The 24,057-nt window shown below is 33.8% G+C and overlaps 1 protein-coding gene across 8 annotated transcripts in view; it reads right to left on the bottom strand.

Annotated features, from left to right (window-relative positions):
* LOC101898945 (Leucine Rich repeat protein) overlaps window positions 1-24,057 on the bottom strand; it is a 149,164-nt gene that overhangs the window by 119,872 nt on the left and 5,235 nt on the right. For 6 of the 8 annotated variants that reach the window (XM_059120035.1, XM_059120038.1, XM_059120030.1 and 3 more), the window contains exon 2: window positions 21,178-21,365. The gene's annotated coding sequence lies outside the window, so the exon portion shown is untranslated. Of the gene's footprint in view, window positions 1-21,177; window positions 21,366-21,965; window positions 22,184-24,057 lie in introns of those variants that run through there. The other 2 variants (XM_059120034.1, XM_059120033.1) reach the window with 2 other exon arrangements.

Genomic DNA, 24,057 nt, shown 5'->3' on the forward strand with positions numbered 1-24,057 from the left:
TTCTAAACTAAATTCGGTCTGATGTGCCCAAGTTCAGGTCATTTGATCCGTTGGTGCACAATTAACCCGAAATCGGTTGAAGATGTGTATGGGAGCTATATCTAAATTAGAACCGATTCTTATCAATTTCAATAGGGTTCGTCCTTGGGCCAAACAACTATTGTTTGGAAAATTTCATCTCAATCGGATACATGGACAGACGGACTGACATGCATAAATCGACTCAGAAATTGTTTCTATGAAGATCCTCAAAGTGAAATGCACATAGACATAACATCCTTACCACTATGTGGTGTAGGGTATAAAAACTGGGGCCTTTAAAATACTACTAAAATACCCCCAAAATAGATGCTGTCTGAACCGATCTTGACAAAATTTTATATATTCATTTCAGAGCTGTATCTGATATCTGCTACTAAAGATCATTGCCGTGGAATGCATATTACGCTTGTGAGGGACTTTAACACCAAATCGGATGAGACATATATATATATATATATATATATATATATATATATATATATATATATATATATATATATGTCTATATATATATATATATATATATATATATATATATATATATATATATATATATATATATATGGGAGCTATAGCTATATCTGAATCGATTTTCACTAAATTTGAAGTACTTGTTTCTAGGATGAATTTAGTTCGATTTACCAAAATTCAGCTTATAAGTTACCTGGTATCAAATATCATTCTAGTGGAGTGGCTATTATGCGTGTGAGGGACTTTAAACCCCAAATCGGATTAAACCTACACATGGAAGCTATAGCTATATCTGAACCGATTTTCTTCAAATTTGATGCACTTGGTTCTAAACTAAATTCGGTCTGATGTGCCCAAGTTCAGGTCATTTGATCCGTTGGTGCACAATTAACCCGAAATCGGTTGAAGATGTGTATGGGAGCTATATCTAAATTAGAACCGATTCTTATCAATTTCAATAGGGTTCGTCCTTGGGCCAAACAACTATTGTTTGGAAAATTTCATCTCAATCGGATACATGGACAGACGGACTGACATGCATAAATCGACTCAGAAATTGTTTCTATGAAGATCCTCAAAGTGAAATGCACATAGACATAACATCCTTACCACTATGTGGTGTAGGGTATAAAAACTGGGGCCTTTAAAATACTACTAAAATACCCCCAAAATAGATGCTGTTTAACGGTTCTGTCTCTAAAACTAATAAACATATTGTTCTGTTTTCCCCGACATGGTTATAGCTATCTACTTAAAAAAAAAAATAAATGTAAATGAGACCGTTTTTAAAGATTCTAAATAAGGTTTCCAATAATATTAGATGAAATTCGAATTATTTTACTTTATTGGTTGGAAACCCACTGTAAGATTTTAAGTCTTTTTTGTGAATACTTCTTGATTTCAAAACTTTAAGGTCTTCCAGACTTTCAATACCGATTTTAACCTTAATTACTTGCCGCTTTAAATTTAGTATAATAATTTTTTCCATTCTTATCCCATTACTAACAATTCAATTAAATTTCATAAAAACTTATTCAGATATACTTTGCATATTAATCTCACCACGCTTCGGTTTGTTGTTTTGTTTATAACATAAATCACGTGGTGCAATTTCGCAATGAACTTATCTGAGAGATACCGAGAACAAAAAATACATAAATTTCGTCGCCTTCCCGCTGGGTTTAAGTAAATAATTTACACGAATTTTACAATCACAGCAAACATATCGTAGATCTGATGTTGCATTGCTTTTTTGTGCAATGATCCTGTATAGGAAACAAAACCTCCACTGCAAAAATAGCAAACAACAATGTAAACTGAAAAAAAAACTATTTACAAAATACTTTCCTTAGTGAAAAAAAAACCTAAAATAGACTATTTTCTAAAGAACAGCAACGAAAACAAAACACACGGAAACGCCATCGCCAAAAGCAGCATCATCATCCGCCGCTGCTGCTGCTGCCACCGCCTACCAGCCAACCTCTAATGATCGCCAATGAGAATAAATAAATGCAGAAACTAAATTGAGATATTGTCTGTTTGGCTGATTTAACATTAGAAAATTTTCTAAAGAAAGCTAAAAAAAAACCTTCCTACACACACGAACATTGAGGAAATCTCTTTTCTTTAGGTGGCCTGCTAAAAACAGAAATGAAAATACATTTCCTCTTGATTCATTCATTCAGAAATAAAGGAGGTATGCATTGGGGGGCTGGCTACATAGATGGCACCGGGCACCATGGTACTTGAACTTGAAATGGCGGGGGTGAAGGTAGAAAGTATTTATTTCGTAATAAAAAAAATTAAATACCAAAGGTGTGTATGTGTGTGTTTATTTTTTTTTTTTTTTTGTAATGATATAAACTCTGAGGAAACATATACACAATTTATGTTGCTATTTATTTCAAATACTTTTCATTTATTGGCATAAACATTGTTGAACGGGCCCCTTCAATCACTACGTTGTGCAAATCTTGGACATGGATAGACCGACTGCAAACAGATTTCGTTGGAAGAGACATGAGATGAGCCCGTTATTTGGATGTGACTTTTTGAGGGCGAAAAAAATCGAATGATTATTGTGACTAATTATGGATTTCATCTTCTTCCTCCTTACACCGGGGTATTTATTTTCTCAGGGAAAATCCAGCATTTTATGAAAACAGTTAAAAAGTATCAGTCGGGTTTTCCGACAGATGTATACCCTCACCCAGTACTCGATTATTTAAATATATTTTGATTTTTGCTATGATTATTTAAACTGTTGACCCTCTATGGGGCAGGTTCCGAATGGGCAAATATTGTCCATTCGGTATCGGATCTAAATAATTATAATATATATATTGCGGCGTGCCAGGTGTGGACTATATCGACTACTTCCTTCACTTTATATGAAATATGTGATAATTTTTAGAAATTTTTGAAGTGTGCGCGATATGCTAACTTATTCTATTTTCACACTTCACCTAATGCAGATAAAATAATGGTATGGGGAAAAATACAAGAAAATCAAACATTTATATCCAATTTTTATTTTTTTATTTGAAATCATAAATTCCACATTCATCTCAGGATTGCTGACTTAATTAGCAAGTTATGACAGATAAAAGTATTGAAAATTGTGACCCTTTTGGGTGAGGTACCAAATAGGGGTTCGCAGATAAATATAATCTTCACGACAGATCTAGTATTAGCAAAAATGTTTGGATGTGTGAAATTTAAGGAGAGTTGGATGCTTATATCGCTTTCTATTTTTAAGTTTTGAACCCTTAGTGTGGGGTGCCAGAAGGAATGGTCTGATCTTTACCATCTGTATAACAGATCTTGTGTTGATGGATGTACCAAGACTGAATAGAATCGGATGTTAATTTCGTTTTATGAGCTTCATGGATACTGGCAATTTTGACCCTTTGTTTGAGAGGTACCAGAAGGAGTGGGCCAATGTAGTCTTCACATAAGATCTTGGGTTAGTAGAAATAAGTGGGAAATTTGAAGTGAACCGGATGGTTATTTCGGATTTTATGATAGTTTCGGTTATTAATAATTTTGAAGCCTTTGTGGGGGAGGTACAAGAAGGAATGATCCGTTCTCTCTATCTTTATAACATATATTGTGTTGATGGAAATATTGAGTTGTACCAAGACTGAATGGAATCGGATGTTAATTTCGTTTTTTATGAGCTTCATGGATATTGGAAATTTTGACCCTTTGTGGGTGAGGTACCCGAAGGAGTGGGCCAATGTATGCCATCTTCACAGAAGATCTTGGGTTAGTAGAAATAAGTGTGAAGTGTGAAATTTTGAAGAGAACCGGATGCTTATTTCGGATTTTATGGTAGTTTTGGTTATACAAAATGGTTACACTTTGTGGGTGAGGTATCAGAAGGAATGGTCTTGGTTCTCTACCATCTTCATAAAAGATATTATGTTAATGGAAATATTGAGGTGTGCCAAGTATGAATGGAATCGGATGTTAAGTTCGTGTTTTATGAGCTTCATGGATATTCAAAATTTTGACTCTTTGTGGGAGAGGTACCAAAAGGAGTGGACCGATATATTTTATCCCAACACCTGATCATAGGTTACTAAAAATATAGTGATTTGTGTACTTTGAAGACTCTCAATCAGACTCACATATCACATATTTATACCCTCCACCATAGTATGGAGGGTATATTAAGTTTGTCATTCCGTTTGTAACACTTAAAAATATACATTTTAGACCCACCAAAGTCATAAGTCTTGATCTGCATAAAATTCGATGTCCGTCCGTCTGTGGAAATCTTTGCAGGACTTTTGGTATTGAAAATGAGCTATGTGGGTCCACGTTTTGGTATAGCCCCCATATAATGGTACCTCCCGTATTTTCGTAATTTAAGCGACATTATTCGCGAAAAAATTTGATATTTTAAGTTCGTAATGGCAGAATTTTAAGCTTAAGTTCGCAGAAAATTGTCTGTGCAGTTCCAAGTTTTGATACCTTCTCTAGCCATATGGCTGAGGGTATAAAAAGGATCAAAAATACCCCTTTGTTGACTCACTTGAGGGTTAAAACTTTGTACCAAAATGTTTCTCGTATTTTTATCTGCAAAATACCCTTAGTCACTTTATGTCTAAAATTCACGAATTGAGAGGAATCTTAATCCGAAATTTCCAAAAATGTCGAAAAAGGGGAAACTTTAATTACTTTTCGATGTAAATTTTCAAAACACCTGTTCTCTTTTCTTAGCTTTATACTTTATTATAAAATTTTGAAATTCCCCAACATTTACCTTACTTTTCGAATTCCATGGGGATCAAAACCACACAATAACTGAAAAATGTAATTTATTTACTGCACTTTTTTTGGTTTTGTACTGAAATATTCAGCATGAACCAATTCTGTATTTTTTTTTTTTTTTTTTTAATTTGGCAATAAACGATTTACTATGCCTCCAACAAGTTTTGTAAATGAATTTTGCTGTTATGGCGTTTTATTCCTCAGCATGGAGATCAAGCACTCGGGCAATTTATATTCATTCCCATTGGTGTTAGTTTCAATATCACAGAGCATAATTATTTCCTCCAACTGATTTACATAGATTCTCTTTCGAATATGTTACGATAGGCCTACTGTTTACATTAGTGTATTTTGCTTTTGTTTTCATTTGATTTGAAATTTGCTTTGCTTTTGATGTTGTTGTTTTTGTTATTGTATCTTTTTGGTTTGCTTTTTATAAACTGTTGAGTGTTAATGATGAACTGCAACATGGCATGGCATTCACCGTCTGCTACCTTTGCCATATCGAGCTGATGTTGTCGCTGCCATAGCTGTCAAGTGATATTATCTCAGCGGCTATGGCGGTGTGTGTGCATAGTTTTTTTTTAGAGCCAATTTGATGGATCTATCATCGGTGCACAGTTGTTTAAAATGTAGGAAATATTTAAAAAAAGAAATACATTTGGGAGTTCCAATGAAGTTTTTTTTTATACCCTCCACCATAGTATGGAGGGTATATTAAGTTTGTCATTTCGTTTGTAACACCTGGAAATATACATTTTAGACCCACAAAGTATATATATTCTTGATCAGCATAAAATTCTATGCCGATTTAGCGATGTCCGTCCGTCTGTCCGTCTGTGCAAATAACTCATGCTTCCGAACAATGTGAAGTACTTTGATACAATTTTACTCAAATGTATATTATGTCAGCAGGACTTTTGGTATTGAAAATGGGCCATGTAGTTCCACGTTATGGTAGAGCCCCTCATACAATGGTACTTTCCCATTTTCGGTATTATAGTGTTTTAAGCGGCATTCTTCAACTGAATTGTTTCAAGACAGAAAATTGTCTGTGCAGATACACGTCTTCGTATAGCCCCCATATGACGTACCTCTCGATATTCTGTATTTTGATCATTTTAGCGACATTATTAACCGGAATTGTTTCAAATTTTGTATTTGATGTTCGTAATGGATGCCACAGCCTATGACAGATATTCGATATTCGATATTTTGATGATTTTGGTCACATTATTAACCGGAATTGTATCAAATTTGGTATCTTAAGTTCGTAACGGATAATACAGGATATGACAGGAGATTGTCTGTGTATATAACGGTACCTCCCGATATTCGGTATTTTGATGATTTTAGAGACATAATTCACCGGAATTATTTCAAATTTGGTATTTAAAGTTCGTAATAGATATTACAGAAAATTATCGGTGCAGGTCCACGTCTTCGTATAACTCCCATATAGCGGTACCTCCCGATATTCTATATTTTGATTATTTTAGCGACATCATTCACCGGAATTGTTTCAAATTTCGCATTTGAAGTTCGTAATGGATACTACCGCCTATGACAGAAAATTGCCCGTGCGGGTCCACGTCTTCGTATAGTCCCCATATAACGGTACCCCCTGATATTCGGTATTTTGATGATTTGAGCGACATTATTTACCGGCATTGTTTCAAATTTGGTATTTGAAGTTCGTAATGGATACTACAGCCTATGACAGAAAATTGTCTGTGCAGGTCCACGTCTTCGTATAGCCCCCATATACCGGTACCCCCTGATATTCGGTATTTTGATGATTTGAGCAACATTATTTACCGGAATTGTTTCAAATTTCGCATTTGAAGTTCGTAATGGATACTACCGCCTATGACAGAAAATTGCCTATGCGGGTCCACGTCTTCATATAGTCCCCATATAACGGTACCCCCTGATATTCGGTATTTTGATGATTTGAGCGACATTATTTACCGGCATTGTTTCAAATTTGGTATTTGAAGTTCGAAATGGATACTACAGCCCAAGACAGAAAATTGTCTGTGCAGGTCCACGTCTTCGTATAGCCCCCATATAAAGGTACCCCCTGATATTCGGTGTTTTGATGATTTGAGCGACATTATTTACCGGAATTGTTTGAAATTTAGCATTTGAAGTTCGTAATGGATACTACCTCCTATGACAGAAAATTGCCTGCGCGGGTCCACGTCTTCGTATAGCCCCCATATAACGGTACCTCCCGATATTCGGTATTTTGATGATTTGAGCAACATTATTTACCGGAATTGTTTCAAATTTGGTATTTGAAGTTCGCAATGGATACTACAGCCTAAGACAGAAAATTGTCGGTGCAGGTCCACGTCTTCGTATAACCCCCATATAGGGGTACCTCCCGATACTCGATATTTTGATTATTTTAGCAACATTATTCACCGGAATTGTTCCAACTTTGGTATTTTAAGTTCGTAATGGATGCTGCAGCCTATGACAGAAGACTGTCTGTGCAGGTCCACGTCTTCGCATTTTAGCGATATTATTCACCGGAATTGTTTAAAATTTGGTATTTGATGTTCGTAATGGATACTACAGCCCGTCCGAACGTACACCATTTTTACTTGTTTTTTATACCCTACAACACTATGTGTTGGGGGTATTATAAGTTTGATTGGGCCAGAATTTATGTAACACCTCGAAATATTGGTTTCCCATATAGGAAAGTATATATGGATCTTCCTAGCTCGCCGAGCTGAGTCGATCTAGCTATGTATGTCCGTCCGTCCGTCTGTCCATGTTAATTTGTAATCACTCTACAGGTCGCAATTATGGCCTGATCTTTACGGAATTTAGAATGGAAGTGGGTCTTAGGTCAGAATAGAACCCTATTTCTTTTGGAGATGATCGCATAATATTTAGTGGTTGAAATGGACCAAATACTGAAAAAATGTCGGATTTTGCAGTAGCTATACAGGTCGCAATTACAGACCAATCGACGCGGAATTTCGCATGTAGCTAGAGTTTAGGGCGGGGAAGGGTGGTCATCGGATAATATTTAGCGGGCAAAATAGACCATATATTTTGTGTTGAAAAAAATTCAAAATTTTTCATAAAACCGTGAATATTTTAAATCCAGGCGAAATCACAAAGCCATCACAAGGTTACTTCTGATCTTTACATTGATGTTAACATACAACAAATCGGATATATAGCAAAATATGTGCGATATATATGTCTATCGAAGAAGATATGCTTGAAAGATCTCTTATATGTCGAGAACGGCTGATCTGATTTAGACAGTTCTCATTAATTCAGAATGGCCTCTTAGCAGGAAAGAAAAAGCGTCTAAAAAAATCGCATAAAAATATCTCTCTAAAGATGAAAATATTGATTTTTTAAAATTTTCATATTTTTTCAATTTTGTCATATTTTTGGCATATTTTCATTTTGAATTAAACATTTGGTAATATTTCTACAGCTAACAAAACTAAGTAGTTAGGATATCAGGATATCATATACAGATCGCATTTATGGCCCGATCCTTACGAAATTTTGCATGGGGATAAGATGAGGGTCAGAATAGAAGCCTACTCTTTTTGGAGATGGCATATTTTCATTTCGAATTAAACATGTGGTAATATTTCTACAGCTAACAAAACTAAGTAGTTAGGATATCAGGATATCATATACAGATCGCATTTATGGCCCGATCCTTACGAAATTTTGCATGGGGATAAGATGAGGGTCAAAATAGAAGCCTACTCTTTTTGGAGATGATCGCCATATATTTAGGGGTTGAAATGGACCAAAAAACTGCAAAATTGTCAGCAGGTCGTAATTATCAACCGATCCTCACGCACATTTGAATGGGGGTTACCAAATTGGAAATGAGCAAATTAGTTTAAGTTGCTATTATTCGAAAATTAGAGAACGAAACCTGATGGTTTTCTTTTATAATTTGTCACAATATCTTGTGGAATTCTTTCGAGTATCTCGCCTATATAAACTGTATCATTTATTATAGTGTTGTAGGGTATTCAACGGTCGGCCCCGCTCGACTGTAGCCTTTGCTTACTTGTTTTTTTTTTTGTTTTTTTTTGTGAATGTTCCAAAAATGTTAAATTTTTCCTTAAATTTATCCAAGCAATAATCTTTTTTCACATTTCATAAAAACCTCATGCGGGAGTCCTGATTAAGTAGATACCATCTACCGTGTACAAGTCTTTCGAAACGTATCTTTATTTCTAAAATAAATAAATCCTTCCCTATAATTATATGATCAAAATTTAAAAGGCAAAAAATATACAAATTTCCAACTAAACTACTGTGCATTTTCACCACTTGTCTGGCATTGCTAACGTTATGTATTATTGTTGCAATATGAACACGTACACCGTTAACATTATTTGCTATTATTATTTTTTTTTTTTTAATTTTTATTATGTTTTGTTTTTAAATCGGTTATGAGTTGATGTAGATTTTATTCATTCATTGCCCGTTTCCCTCTGCAGCTACGACAGTTTGTGTGGTTTGTTTTGATTTTAAAATTGTGTGATGTGGTAATAACTCATCATCATTTTTACAATTTGCCTTTTCTACATTTTTCGAATTTTCTTCGTTTTGTATTTTCTTGTTGCGTTCGTTATACGTAATTTCCATTTAAATACCTCTCTATACATATATATTCAAATAACAAGTGGTGTCTGTATATATGTATATTACCCTTGCTGGCATTTCGAACTAATGTTGTAATTAAATTTGTATTGCTTTCTACGATGATGATGTGACTATCACGCTTTTCACACAAATGTTTGTACTTGAGGTACCAACATGCATGCAAACATACATACATACATATTTATATGGCAGCAAGAAACTGAAAACAAATAAAACCATTTGCAACCTGTTGCATCAACCACACGCCACTTATTACAGTATGCCACAATGAGTACCATAAGGTAAGGTAGCTAGCTGTTGTTGCCAGTAATGGCACGTAGCTGCAGCACAATATCGAAATCAAATTCAAACTGCTTGTGATAATGATTCACACTTAATATTGGCTTTTTTTTCGTAAACTTCATTGCGAATTGTTTGAAAGAGATATTCATTCATTTTTTTATTATCGTTTGTTCGTTCATTCAATTCAAGGTAAAAATAACGATATATTGTGAAAACAAATGCCTCTAAAATAGTTCAAGCTCACTTGGTGTATTCTAGATAAATTATCTTTTTTTTTTTTTCATATGTTTTGTTAACTTTGAAATTGTTGAGACAATGATTTCAGGTAAATGTACATATATGAGTGTGTCCTCAACTATCGGACGTGCAATTAAATTTGCATACATTTAGACACTATGTGCGTAGATGGGTGTATACATCCGAGTCATATGAACTATTGTGGCCTTTGAAACCCTATTTTCCAAATTGGTACAAATTTCAAATAGTTTCAGTATGATACTTCTACCGTAAAAGTGACATTTAAATGTTTATACCCTACACCACATAGTGGTAATTTGTCGGTCCGACTGTGGAAATCACTCTAGCTTCCGGACGAAATAAAGTAGGTTGATAAAATTTTACTCAAATATGTATTATGTCCGCATTGGTATTGAAAATGGGCCATGTAGATCTACGTCTTCGTACAGTCCCCATATAACGGTACCTCCCGACATTGGGTATTTTGATGATTTTAGGGACATTATTTACCGGAACTATTTCAAATTTGGTATTTGAAATTCGTAATGAGTTCTGCAGCCTATGACAAAAAATTGTCTGTGCATTTATTATCTGATTGAGATGACATTTTGCAAACAATATTTGTTTGGCCCAAGGACGAACCCTATTGAAATTGTTGATAATCAGATCAGATTAAGATATAGATCCCATATACAAGGTGAGATAAAAAAAACAAACTGCAACAAAGTTAAACGCCATAATTTTTACATTTTTGTTTTAAAATTTTATTGAATGAAAGCAAAAATGTCGGAAATAGCATAAAATTTTAAAATAAGTTTCGATTTGTTCGTATTGGCAACCTTTGGCACGAATTATGGCCTTTATACGGACAATGAAACCGTCACACGCTGCCCGAATGTTGCTCTGCGGTATTTTGGTCTATTCCCGGCGAAGCGCTTGCTTGAGGTGATCGACACTTTGGTATTTTTTAGCGCCAACCTTGATTTCCAAAATACTCCAGATACAATAGTCCAACGGATTGGTATCCGGAGATTTTGATGGCCTAATGAAGCGAGGAACCTCATTTTATAACCATTCTTGGGTGGCACGTGCTGAGTGTGACGGTGCTGAGTCTTCTTGGAATGTCCAAGGTCTGCGGCCAAAATGTTTGCGTGCCTAATACTTTAATACACCCTCCAGAATATTTTCGCAATAATATTCGGCATTTATTCTGATGCCACGGTCGATTAATACGAGTGTAGAGCGACCATCGGCTGTTATGGCGGCCCACATCAACACCATGGCCGACGCTTGAGTTCTGGTGGCCAACCGAAAGTGCAATTTTTCAGCTGACCTCTTTGGCAGGTAAACACGACCATTTTGTTTGTTTACAAACTGCTGGACAACGAATGTTTCTCATCGGAGAAAACCAAATTCGGCAGTTCACCTTTTTCGGCCAAACGAAGCAACTCTTTAGCTCATTTGAGTCTATTTTCTTTTTGTTGCGGTGTAAGTTTTTACACTTTTTGGAATTTCAATGACTTTACCCCGAACTCATTTTTCAATATTTGACGAATGGAATATTGCCAGCCATATTTCGGCCACTGCGACTCTGGTTTCGATAAAGTAGCTTTTTTGCTTTTCGAACCATTCACCATCTGCTGATGTTGCTTTTTTCTTCCGTCCACTTCCTTGACATCGGGCTACGCTACCAGTATCACGGTAATGAGCGATGGTACGAGACACAAAATATTTATTCACATTTAAATGCTGGAGTGCCCCTACGATAGCTACTTGTGGTTTTCCAACCAAATATAAAGAAATCACACTATCACGCTTAAATTGAATGACGAATAACTTTTTTTCTGGAAAATTCTCAGCAAAATGCTTGTACACGCTTGTAGACAATATAATAAGCTGTCTCTGGAATAATATTAACAGTTGTCGGACAAGTGACTTAGAAATTGGAAAATTGGTTGCCGTTTTTTTTATCTTACCCTGTATCAGTCCAAATGACCTTAATTTCGGCATATCCAACCGAATTCTGTTTAGAAACCAGTGCATCAAATTTGGTGTAAATCGGTTCAAATATAGCTATAGCTCTCTTGTATATGTTACATCCGATTTGGTTTTTAAGTCTCGTAATATGAATTCGACAACAATGATACTTGCTACCAGGTATCTTATAGAGCTCGGAAATACATCTGCCAAATTCTGTCAAGATTGGATTAGATTTGGATATAGCTGTCATATATATCTTCAACCGATTTCAGGTTAATTGTGCACCAAATGACCAATATCTGCTAAAAATTCCTAAATTTTGGTACACCCGATCAAATTCAATCTAGAAGCAAGTTTATCAAATTTGGGTTCAGATATAGCTATTGTTCCCATATATTTGTTTCATCGGATTTGGTTTTTAAGTTCCTCATATTCGTAATATGCATTCGACATCAATTATATCTGGTACCAGATATCTTATAGAGCTCGGAAATACCTCTGCCAAATTTTATGAAGTTTGGATGTGATTTGGATATAGCTGCCGTATATATCTTCAAGCGATTTCGCGTTAATTACGAACGGAATGACAAACTTAATATACCCTCCACCTATGGTGCAGGGTATAAAAATCCACATTCTATTTTATAAGTAGTAAATTAATATATTTCAAGTTTTTATATTACAAGATATTGAGTATATTAAAGAATCATAGATTACAAAGTAATGACAACATTGTTTGTTCCCATTGCACTGGATCGTTAGAGTCGGGCAGTTTTTTCCCAGAGTGCGGATAATTAATTCTCATTACTCTCGCAAAGACAAACAAGTTTTTTAATAGTTGCCCCTTTTACACTTAACGCACACCTTTGAAAGGCCAGCATTCTCAATAAAACATCCCCAACGACAAATTAACATTCCTTAGCGACACGACCACCCTGATTTGAGTACACAACGTTTATGAGCTTTAACAATTAATAACTTTCAAACACACACACACGGACAAATAAAAAAATACCTTCGTATTTAGCTTAGCCCGTTTTGCCCAAAGGGCTTATTTGAATTCTAGTTAGAGATCATTTCAACTAAGTCGTATTAGCAATAATAGTTTCTAACCTGTTTTCTGTTTAATTTTCTCTCGATATTCACACCAAAAAAAAAAAAAAAAGCCGGCAAAGAACAGCATTCAGCGTGGAGACAACGAAATAGACTAGCTGGCTAGTCAAATATTATAAAAAAATAAAGCAAATGACTGAATGGGTGAATGAGCAAAAAACGCCAAGCAATAAACTAGTTTAAAATGGCAAACACACAGTCGTTCGTCCAATTGCCCATGGAAGAAGAAAGCTTTTGTTTTGATTTCCATGATGATGATGATGACGATGATAATTTCAATACTGTAACTGAGTTTTGTGTTTGTTTGCTGTGATTAAACAAAACGTGCCACAGCTTAGATAAATTACATCACATAAAAGGGAGAAGAAGCAGAAGAAGAATTATTAACTATTTACACAATTATATAGATTGGTAATATAATTGTTATTATCACGTTATAAATGTAAGAATTATTATTATTTTTAAAAAGAAAAAAAATATTTTATTATGTAGTCATAACAATCGACTGATTAGCTCTGTTCATAACAATAGCCACGATAAGGAAGAGGAAATCAAAACAAGAAAGAAATGAAAAATTTACATAAATGATAATAATACCCCACCATGGAAAGAGGGTACATTCGATTTTGTTTAAAAGTAATACTTGGCAAGGTTAAGGTCATAGTCGTTGTGATTAAGCTGCGGCCAACATTTAATTAACAAGACAAAGTTTAAATTTTATACTCCCCTATAAATTATAATGCCTTCAGGCATCTGGTTTATGGTTATAGCATGGAAATATTTTGAAGATGCTAATTGCGTAGATGCAATAGAATTAAAGTCAATGCTTGGAGGAGGTTCCTTCAGGTTTGAAATTTCAAGTTTTGATTAAAAGCAAATATATTATAATAATGAAAATAAAATGGCATACCTGAGATGTTGAGAAAATAAGAAGGAAAAGGCAAGAAAATAATTGCATTTCGTTGAAAAAAAAAAAAAAACAAAATTATTTATTTTAAGAAATGCCTCAATGGACCCAAGATATAGGGTGACATGAAAAAACTGCAACCAATTTCAGACAGCTGTTAAAATGATTCCAGTGACAGCTCTTTATATTGTTTACAAGCGTACAAAAGCATTTTGGTGAGAATTTTCCAGAATAAAAGTTATTCGTGATGGAATTCAAGCGTGATAGTGTGATTTCTTTATGTTTGGCTGGAAAACCACAAGTGGCTATCGTTAGATCACTCCAGCATTTAAATGTGAATAAATATTTGGTGTCTCGTACCATCGCTCGTTACCATGATACTGGTAGCATAGCTCGACGTCAAGGAAGTGGACGGAAGAAAACAGCAACATCAGCAGAAATGGTTCGAAAAGTAAAGAAGCGACTTGATCGAAACACGCGTCGCAATAGCCGAAAAATGACCTGTGAGCTGAACATATCGCAATATTCCATTCGGCAAATATTGAAAACGAGCTCGGGCTAAAGCAATTGAAATTCCAAAAAGTAGAAGAATTTACACTACAACAGAAAGAAAATAGACTAAAGAGTTACTTAGCTTGGCCGTAAGTGGTAAACTGCCGTCCAGCAGTTTGTTAACAAACAAAATGATCGTGTTTACTTGCCAAATAGTAATGGAATAAATGTCGAATATTATCTCGAAAATGTTCTGGAAAGAAAGAAAAGAATGCGCCGGAATGAGCCAAAATACCGTAGAGCAACATTCGGGCAGCGTGTGATGTGGTTTTATTGAAGGTTTGAAGGCCATAATTCGTGCCAAAGGTGATCAATTCGAACAAATATAAACTTATTCTAAAATTTGATGCTATTTCCGACATTTTTTGCTTTCATTCAGTAAAATTTAAAAATATGTATGATTATACCCTTCATCATAGTATGGAGGGTATATTAAGTTTGTCATTCCGTTTGCAACACCTCGAAATATACAAACGATATATTCTTGTATAAGTATATATTCTTGATCAGCATAACATTTTATGTCGATTTAGCGATGTCCGTCCGTCTGTGGAAATCACTCTAGCTTCCGAACGAAATGATTTAGGTAGATAAAATTTTACTCAAATGTGTATTATGTCTGCAGTACTTTTGGTATTGAAAATGTAGGTCCACGTTTTGGTATAAGCCCAATATAATGGTACATCTCCTTATTCGGTATTTTGGTGATTTATGCGACATTATTCACCGGAACTGTTTCAAATTGGGTATTTAAAGTTCGTAATCAGCAATTCAGCCTAAAACATAAAATTGTCTGTGTATGTCCACGTCTTCTTATAGCCCCCATATAACGGTACCTTCCCATATTCGGCATTTTGATGATTTTAGCGTCATATCCACCGGAATTATTTCAAATTTGGTATTTGAAGTTCGTAATGGATACTACTACCTACGACAGAAAAGTGTCTGTGCAGGTATACGTCTTCGAATAGCCCCCATATAACGGTACCTTCCGATGTTCAGTATTTTGATGATGCAGGTCTAGGTCGTCATATAGACCCTAATATAACGGCTACATTCGGTATTTTTAAGATTTTAACAGAATTTTAACGGATTTTTTTAAATTGCCAAATTCGTTCCAATTGGTGGAGGGTATTGAGAGTTCGGCCCGGCCGAACTTATAGCCTTCTTACTTGTTATACCCTACAACACTATGTGTTGGGGGTATTATAAGTTTGATTGGGCCAGAATTTATGTAACACCTCGAAATATTGGTTTCCCATATAGGAAAGTATATATGGATCTTCCTAGCTCGCCGAGCTGAGTCGATCTAGATATGTATGTCCGTCCGTCCGTCTGTCCGTCTGTCCGTGTTAATTTGTAATCACTCTACAGGTCGCAATTATGGCCCGATCTTCACGAAATTTAGAATGTAGGTGGGGTTAAGGTCAGAATAGAACCCTATTTCTTTTGGAGATGATCGCATAATATTTAGGGGTTGAAATGGACCAAAAACTGAAAAAATTACTGATTTTGCAGCTCTACAGGTCGCAATTATAGACCAATCGACACGGAATTGCGCATGTAGCTAGAGTTTAGGGCGGGGAAGAAGCCTACCAATTTGGGTGGTCATCGGATAATATTTAGCGGGTAAAATAGACCATATCTTTTGTGTTGAAAAAAATCAAAATTTTTCATTAAACCGCGAATATTTTAAATCCCGGCGAAATCAAAAGCCATGACAAGGTTACCTCTGATCTTTACATTGATGTTAACATCCAACAAATCGGATATATAGCAAAATATGTGCGATATATATGTCTATCAAAGAAGATATGCTTGAAAGATCTCTTATATGTCGAGAACGGCTGAACTGATTTCGACAGTTCTCATTAATTCAGAATAGCCTCTTCGCAGGAAAGAAAAAACGCCTAAAAAATCGCATAAAAATATATCTCTAAAGATGAAAATGTTGATTTTGTAATATTTTCTCATATTTTTTTCAATTTTGTCATATTTTTGGCATAATTTCATTTTGAATTAAATATTTTGTAATATTTCTACAGCTAACAAAACTAAGTAGTTAGGATATCAGGATATTATATACAGATCGCATTTATGGCCCGATCCTTATGAAATTTTGCATGGGGATAAGATGAGGGTCAGAATAGAAGCCTACCCTTTTTGGAGAAAATCGCCATATATTTAGGGGTTGAAATGGACAAAAAAACTGCAAAATTTTCAGCAAGTCGTAATTATCGCCCGATCGCATTTGAATGGAGGTTACCGGACATTGCAAAAGCCAAATAGTTTTGGATGGCCATCCAAAAATATTCAATGTGTGAAATAGTTTGCCAACTTTTGTAGACAAAATACGAAAATATCCATTCCAGTGTCTTTTTGGAGAATTCACAAATACAAGAAAGACGCACTTCTGACTATTTCGTTAAGGCTGATTTTGTTGAAGAATATAGCCAAATGTCTGTATCTCACATATATGCGTTTAAGTCAAAAACCAATAATAAATGTTAATCTTTTGCCACTTCTGAGAGATTATAGGTCTTTGGGAAATATTGGTTCCAGATCTAGGGAGACCATTTACGTGCAACATCTACCAATAAATTGAAAATGAGCAAAATAGTTTAAGTTGCTATTATTCGAAAATTAGAGAACGAAACCTGATGGTTTTCTTTTATTATTTGTCACAATATCTTGTGGAATTCTTTCGAGTATCTCGCCTATATAAACTGTATCATTTATTATAGTGTTGTCGGTCGGCCCCGCTCGACTGTAGCCTTTGCTTACTTGTTTTTTTTTTAAGTTTTGTAGTGGAGTTTCCGCAACGGAACTTTAATTAACGGAAAATCTAGCAGATTGTAAAAGTAGGGCTAGAAAGAGAAGACTTTTTAATAATTTACATCGCAAATTAACCTTAATAATTTGTGTGGGCTTGAGAAAAAATCTCCATCAAAACATAATTTTAGATGGATGACTTTAAGCGCATAGTTCTTTATGAAAATTTACTATGAGTCACCAAAGAAAAGGAATCCTTATTAATAAACAAGTTAAAAAGTATCAATCAGTTTTGCCGACGAATGTGTACCCTCAACCAATGTACGATTATTTAAATATATTTTGACACTTGTCATGTTTATTTAAATTGTTGACCCTCTGTGGAGTAGGATCTGAAAGAATGGGCCAATGTTGTCCATTTTGTGTCGGGCCTAGCACTAATAAAAAAATTGGTATTTGCAAAATATAACTGTATGAATATATAATTGCATGATCATTTCTTGCTATATTCTTAAATTATTTTCTATGAAAATGTTGACTTCTTGTGGGGGAGGTACCAGAAGGAGTGAACTTCTATTGATCGTCTCCAAACTCGATGTAAGTTTGATTATAATATTACGGTGTAACAAGTTTTTAACAATTCGGATACTCTCTTCGAAAGTTATAGAGCGTATCAGCCAGCCCGATAGACGTACGGACCCCTTTAGATCGACTGCAAATATCCTAAAACGAATTTAATCCAATGAGAAGTACGGGTAAAAACCTTTATTTCTAGTAGGCACATTTTGGTCATATCCCTGTAGCCACATGACAGAGGGTATAAAAATAGGGGTTCAATGTAAAAATACTTGAAGTTTGGATGTACCCTAACATGTAGGCTATACCAAAACATATTTTCCGCAACTGATTACACATGTAACCCAAAGGCCTGTATCAAATTTTAAATCTCCATCTTAAATTTTGCGAAGTATTCAGCAAAATATTTGAGACCATTTGTGCCTGGTAAAGACTATAAAGTAGATTCTAAAAAAATCGTCTAGGAATCCATAGCACTTTTGGGATTTTGACCTACTAACCGAATACTATAACATCCACTTGTAATTGTTTGTTTTTTTTTTTTTTTTTTTTTTTTTTGAGATCCGAATTATATTTTCCAACCGTATTCTAATAAAAAAAAATATAAAATTATTTACATATATTGATTGTGGATATTTTCAGTCTGCGGCATTATTTTCCAGCCGATTCACATACAATTTAAAGACAGATTCACTGCCTAAGTAATTTTAATTTCATAGGCTGTAGTACCGATTTCAAACTTCATATACGATATTTGAAACAATTCCTGCGAATAATGTCGCTAAAATCATCAAAATATCGAATATTGGGGGCCCCTCTTCCAGGGTGTAAAGTACTCAGAAGAAAATCCTTTTGTGGATTTTAAGACAATTGCATTGAAAAATTTGGCTACATCATCAAAATACCGAATATGGGGGGTACCGATATGTGGGTTTATATGATATCAAGGACCGATATAGCCCATCTTTAAACTTGACCTGCCTGACTGATCTGTGCAAAATGAATATTTCGATCTTCGTCTTAACAACATCGCTGCAACACCAATTGTACAAAAAGGTAAAATTATATTAGTTATTCGACTAATATAATAACATAATAAAACCGCCAATTTTTTTATTTTAAAATATTAATTTCTTGTGTTTTATTTTCTTTTTGGTTTTATTTACACTGCTCCGCAACATTTTTTAAAGAATATTTTTTCAAGGACCACAATAAACGTGGATTTTTTAAAGAATATTTTTTCAAGGACCACAATAAACGTGGATTTTTTAAAGAATATTTTTTCAAGGACCTCAATAAACGTGGATTTTTTAAAGAATATTTTTTCAAGGACAAATAAATGTGGATTTTTTAAAGAATATCTTTTAAAAGACCAATAAACGTGGATTTTTTAAAGAATATTTTTTCAAGGACCACAATAAACGTGGATTTTTTAAAGAATATTTTTTCAAGGACCACAATAAACGTGGATTTTTTAAAGAATATTTTTTCAAGGACCACAATAAACGTGGATTTTTTAAAGAATATTTTTTCAAGGACCACAATAAACGTGGATTTTTTAAAGAATATTTTTTCAAGGACCACAATAAACGTGGATTTTTTAAAGAATATTTTTTCAAGGACCACAATAAACGTGGATTTTTTAAAGAATATTTTTTCAAGGACCACAATAAACGTGGATTTTTTAAAGAATATTTTTTCAAGGACCACAATAAACTTGGATTTTTTAAAGAATATTTTTTCAAGGACCACAATAAACTTGGATTTTTTAAAGAATATTTTTTCAAGGACCACAATAAACGTGGATTTTTTAAAGAATATTTTTTCAAGGACCACAATAAACGTGGATTTTTAAAGAATATTTTTTCAAGGACCACAATAAACGTGGATTTTTTAAAGAATATTTTTTCAAGGACCACAATAAACGTGGATTTTTTAAAGAATATCTTTTAAAAGACCAATAAACGTGGATTTTTTAAAGAATATTATTTCAAGGAGCACAATAAATGTGGATTTTTTAAAGAATATCTTTTAAAAGACCAATAAACGTGGATTTTTTAAAGAATATTTTTTCAAGGACAAATAAATGTGGATTTTTTAAAGAATATTTTTTCAAGGACCACAATAAACGTGGATTTTTAAAAGAATATTTTTTCAAGGACAAATAAATGTGGATTTTTTAAAGAATATCTTTTAAAAGACCAATAAACGTGGATTTTTTAAAGAATATTTTTTCAAGGAGCACAATAAATGTGGATTTTTTAAAGAATATCTTTTAAAAGACCAATAAACGTGGATTTTTTAAAGAATATTTTTTCAAGGAGCACAATAAATGTGGATTTTTTAAAGAATATCTTTTAAAAGACCAATAAACGTGGATTTTTTAAAGAATATTTTTTCAAGGAGCACAATAAACGTGGATTTTTTAAATAATATTTTTTCAAGGAGCACAATAAACGTGGATTTTTTAAAGAATATTTTTTCAAGGACCACAATAAACGTGGATTTTTTAAAGAATATTTTTTCAAGGACCAATCAAACATGGATTTTTTAAAGAATATTTTTCCAAGGACCAATCAAACATAGATTTTTTAAAGAATATTTTTTCAAGGACCAATCAAACATGGATTTTTTAAAGAATATTTTTTCAAGGACCAATCAAACATGGATTTTTTAAAGAATATTTTTTCAAGGACCAATCAAACATGGATTTTTTAAAGAATATTTTTTCAAGGACCACAATAAACGTGGATTTTTTAAAGAATATTTTTTCAAGGACAAATCAAACATGGATTTTTTAAAGAATATTTTTTCAAGGACCAGTCAAACATGGATTTTTTAAAGAATATTTTTTCAAGGACCAATCAAACATGGATTTTTTAAAGAATATTTTTTCAAGGAGTAACATGAATATTTCGAGGAGTTACAACCGGAATTTCAAAACTAATAATATCTCCATGGAAGTGTAAATTGTTCCGAAAAAATTTCCAAAATATTCCCTCTTTTAAAAATATTTATTTGTCCCAGACGAAAAAAATCGAATTGTAGGCCATTCTATAAAAAAAATTATTTTCGAACACAAAATACCCCAGCTGAGGTGACACTATGTCTATTGCTGTGTTATATGTATATGTGTATTTCTGTATTTTTCCAGACCACAATTAAAATGTCATAAAGAAATTTTGGGTGTCAGTGTGTGTGTGTGTATGCATTTCTCATGCCAACTGCTAAAATTTATAATTTAATATATGCAATTCATAAAAACACATTAAAATGTTAATTCCAAGATATTTGCTTACCTTGATTCTTTTTTCTTTTTAAATCCTTAAGAAATTTAAAAATTCACTGATGACTGCTGTTTAAGTTGTTGTAGTTGATTGTTTCTTTCTTTTTTCGGCAGGTTAATAAAAATTATGATTGTATATTATTTTGTTAAATTGTGTTATCTTTATATTTTCGTTTTTTGTTTATGAATAAATTATTGTATCTGCAGGAAAATATAAGAAAAAAAAGATATATGACATGAGCACTTGTAGCAAATAAAACAAAAAAAAAAAACACAAGAAAAATATATATTTTTAATGATTTTCACTTTTTTGTGTGTTTAAATGTAGTTGTTGTTGCTGTTATTTTAGTGGGGGTTTTCAAGGTTGTTTGTTGGTTTCGTTTTTATTTGTTTCGCTTCTTGCACTTGTAGTTGTTGGTAGGTAGGTTTGGTTTTGTTGTGTTTGGTAAAATATTTTCACTTGCTGTTGTTGTTGTTGCTGCTGCTCTTGGTTTTCCTTGCCTATTGTTTATGAAACGAAGTGTAGGAAATAAAATTAATAAATTTCTTTCTTTCTTCGATAATATTTTGCTTTTCTTATTTTTTTTTTTGCGCAAAAATATGTTTGACTGTTGCATAAACACTGTCACTTGTGCAGATACACTCTCTCACACACACGTACACCGTATCACATACAAATTTCTTTTACGATATTAACAATAATCAACGATAATAACGTTATTTGTTTTTGGCCAAAACCGAACAGCAACAACACCAAAAAATCCTTGTTGCATAAAACACCACGTTGTTATCGAAACGGACTTAAGATATTGACGCAACCTCACAATGCTGTGGTCCGGTCCATAGGATATTTATTTATTATTTTTTCACTTGGGCTGTGCTTGCGTTCTTGTTGCTCTTGCTGCTGTTGTTGTGTGGCGTTTTTGAGAAGAAATGGGGATTTTGTTTCTTTGTTGGTGTTGATAGGTACGTTCGACGACACGACGACTTTGGCCGTTGAAAATGAGGCAAAAGACTGAACGAACGGGCAAATCTTGAAAATAATAAAAATGCGGCAGATATTCACAGCGGTGACTGCGATGACAGCGTTCACCAAGCAAAGCCGACAAACCGAAAAAAATTGAATGAACACACACGACAGAAAAAAATGTCAAAACAAAAAACAAACTGAGAAAAAAAATAAATTTCATGCAAAAATCAAAAACACAAAAAAAAAACACCAAAAACAACAACATGAGACGAAAGGTAAAAAACATGAAGAAAATGAATATCTTGAATTGAGAAAACAAAAAAAAATGAGTGGAATACTAAAATGCAACGAAGTGATAATATTTACAATGGAAATGGGTACCTATGTTGTATGACCATATTATCAGTTGAATGATGCTACATACATAGCCATAAGGATATGTAATATGACTGGGGTAGGTTTAATTTTGAGTGAAATTAAAGGGAGTGTTGGGATTTTCTTTTTTCAATATTCATAGGTGGAACAACAGCTCTAAGTTCGGTCGGGCCGATCTTTGAATGGTGGACATTTGGAACGACTTCGGTAATTTAAAAAAAAAAAATACAATCCGTTTATAATTATGTTGAAATCTTAAAAATACCGAATGTAGCTGCACAGACAATTTTCTGTCGTAGGATGTAAGGATGTAAGGATTACGAAATTCAAATACCAAATTTGAAACATTTCCGGTGAATAATGTCGATTAATTCACCAAAATAACGAAAAAGGGAGGTACCATTATATGGGGCCTATACCAAAACATGGAAGCTAGAATGATTTCCCCACACGGACAGACAGACGGACATCGCGAAATCGACATAGAATTTTATGCTGATCAAGAATATAGATACTTTGTGGGGTCTAAGATGTATATTTCGAGGTGTTACAAACGGAATGACAAACTTAATATATCCTCCATACTATGGTGGAGGGTATAAAAAATTAAATGATATCATAATAAGGGTTCAATTAGACATGACATACAACATCGCCGTTATGTTATCAATTAGCGGTGCCATAACCATAAACACCTGTTCTTTATATATTTCTGGAAATTATGGTTACGGCAGAAAATAACAATTCAATTGGTGTCTGCGGTAACGGTTATGGCTATGGTGTTATGGTGTGTCACAAATAATCAATTGCATTATTCCCAAAAGATTGGTTAACAGCTGTTTCATATGGCCCAAGTACAAGCAGGATGAACAAAGAACATTGATTGAGTACTTCTAAACGGTACCCAAAGACGTAGGTACAAAGAGCGGTCCGGGATCCATGACGAAATGTTTACTTTTCTTAGATTTTTTTCCTGTAAACTTTGATATAAACATTCTACCGCCCAAAAATTTACTTCACGTGTGGTACCATTAAAATATTTCCAGAACGAAGAACAGGAACTGAGCTATAAAAGTAGATTTTTTCCACATAATTTGCTAATTTTGTGTTTTTATGTTAACCCCCTTGTGGAAGAGGTACCAGAGGGAAATATAGATACCAACCATCTTCACACCAAATCATGAGTTGAAATTCGAATAATCATAATTCGTATAAAATGTGTCATACGACTTATGATTATTCGAAATTTTGACCCCTTGTGGGGCAGATACTCGATGGAGTGAGCCGATATTGCTTATTTTCGCATCTGACCTAGCACTGGTAAAGATATTAGAATTTGCAAAGTGAAAAGAAAATCAGGTGGTCCATACTTAATCTATAAAAAAAATATTTTCTGCTTTTGTAGGGGAGTTACCAGACCGATATTTCTTACCTCCAAACTCGACCTATTTTCGATAATATTAATATGAGAGACAAAGTTTGGACTAAATAGTACACACCTTTTAGGAGTTGTCGTGCGCTTTATCCTGCCAGACAGACCGAGGAACG

The sequence above is a fragment of the Musca domestica genome, unplaced genomic scaffold (genome assembly GCF_030504385.1).
Source record: "Musca domestica strain aabys unplaced genomic scaffold, Musca_domestica.polishedcontigs.V.1.1 16, whole genome shotgun sequence".
NCBI classification, from domain to species: Eukaryota; Metazoa; Arthropoda; class Insecta; order Diptera; family Muscidae; genus Musca; species Musca domestica.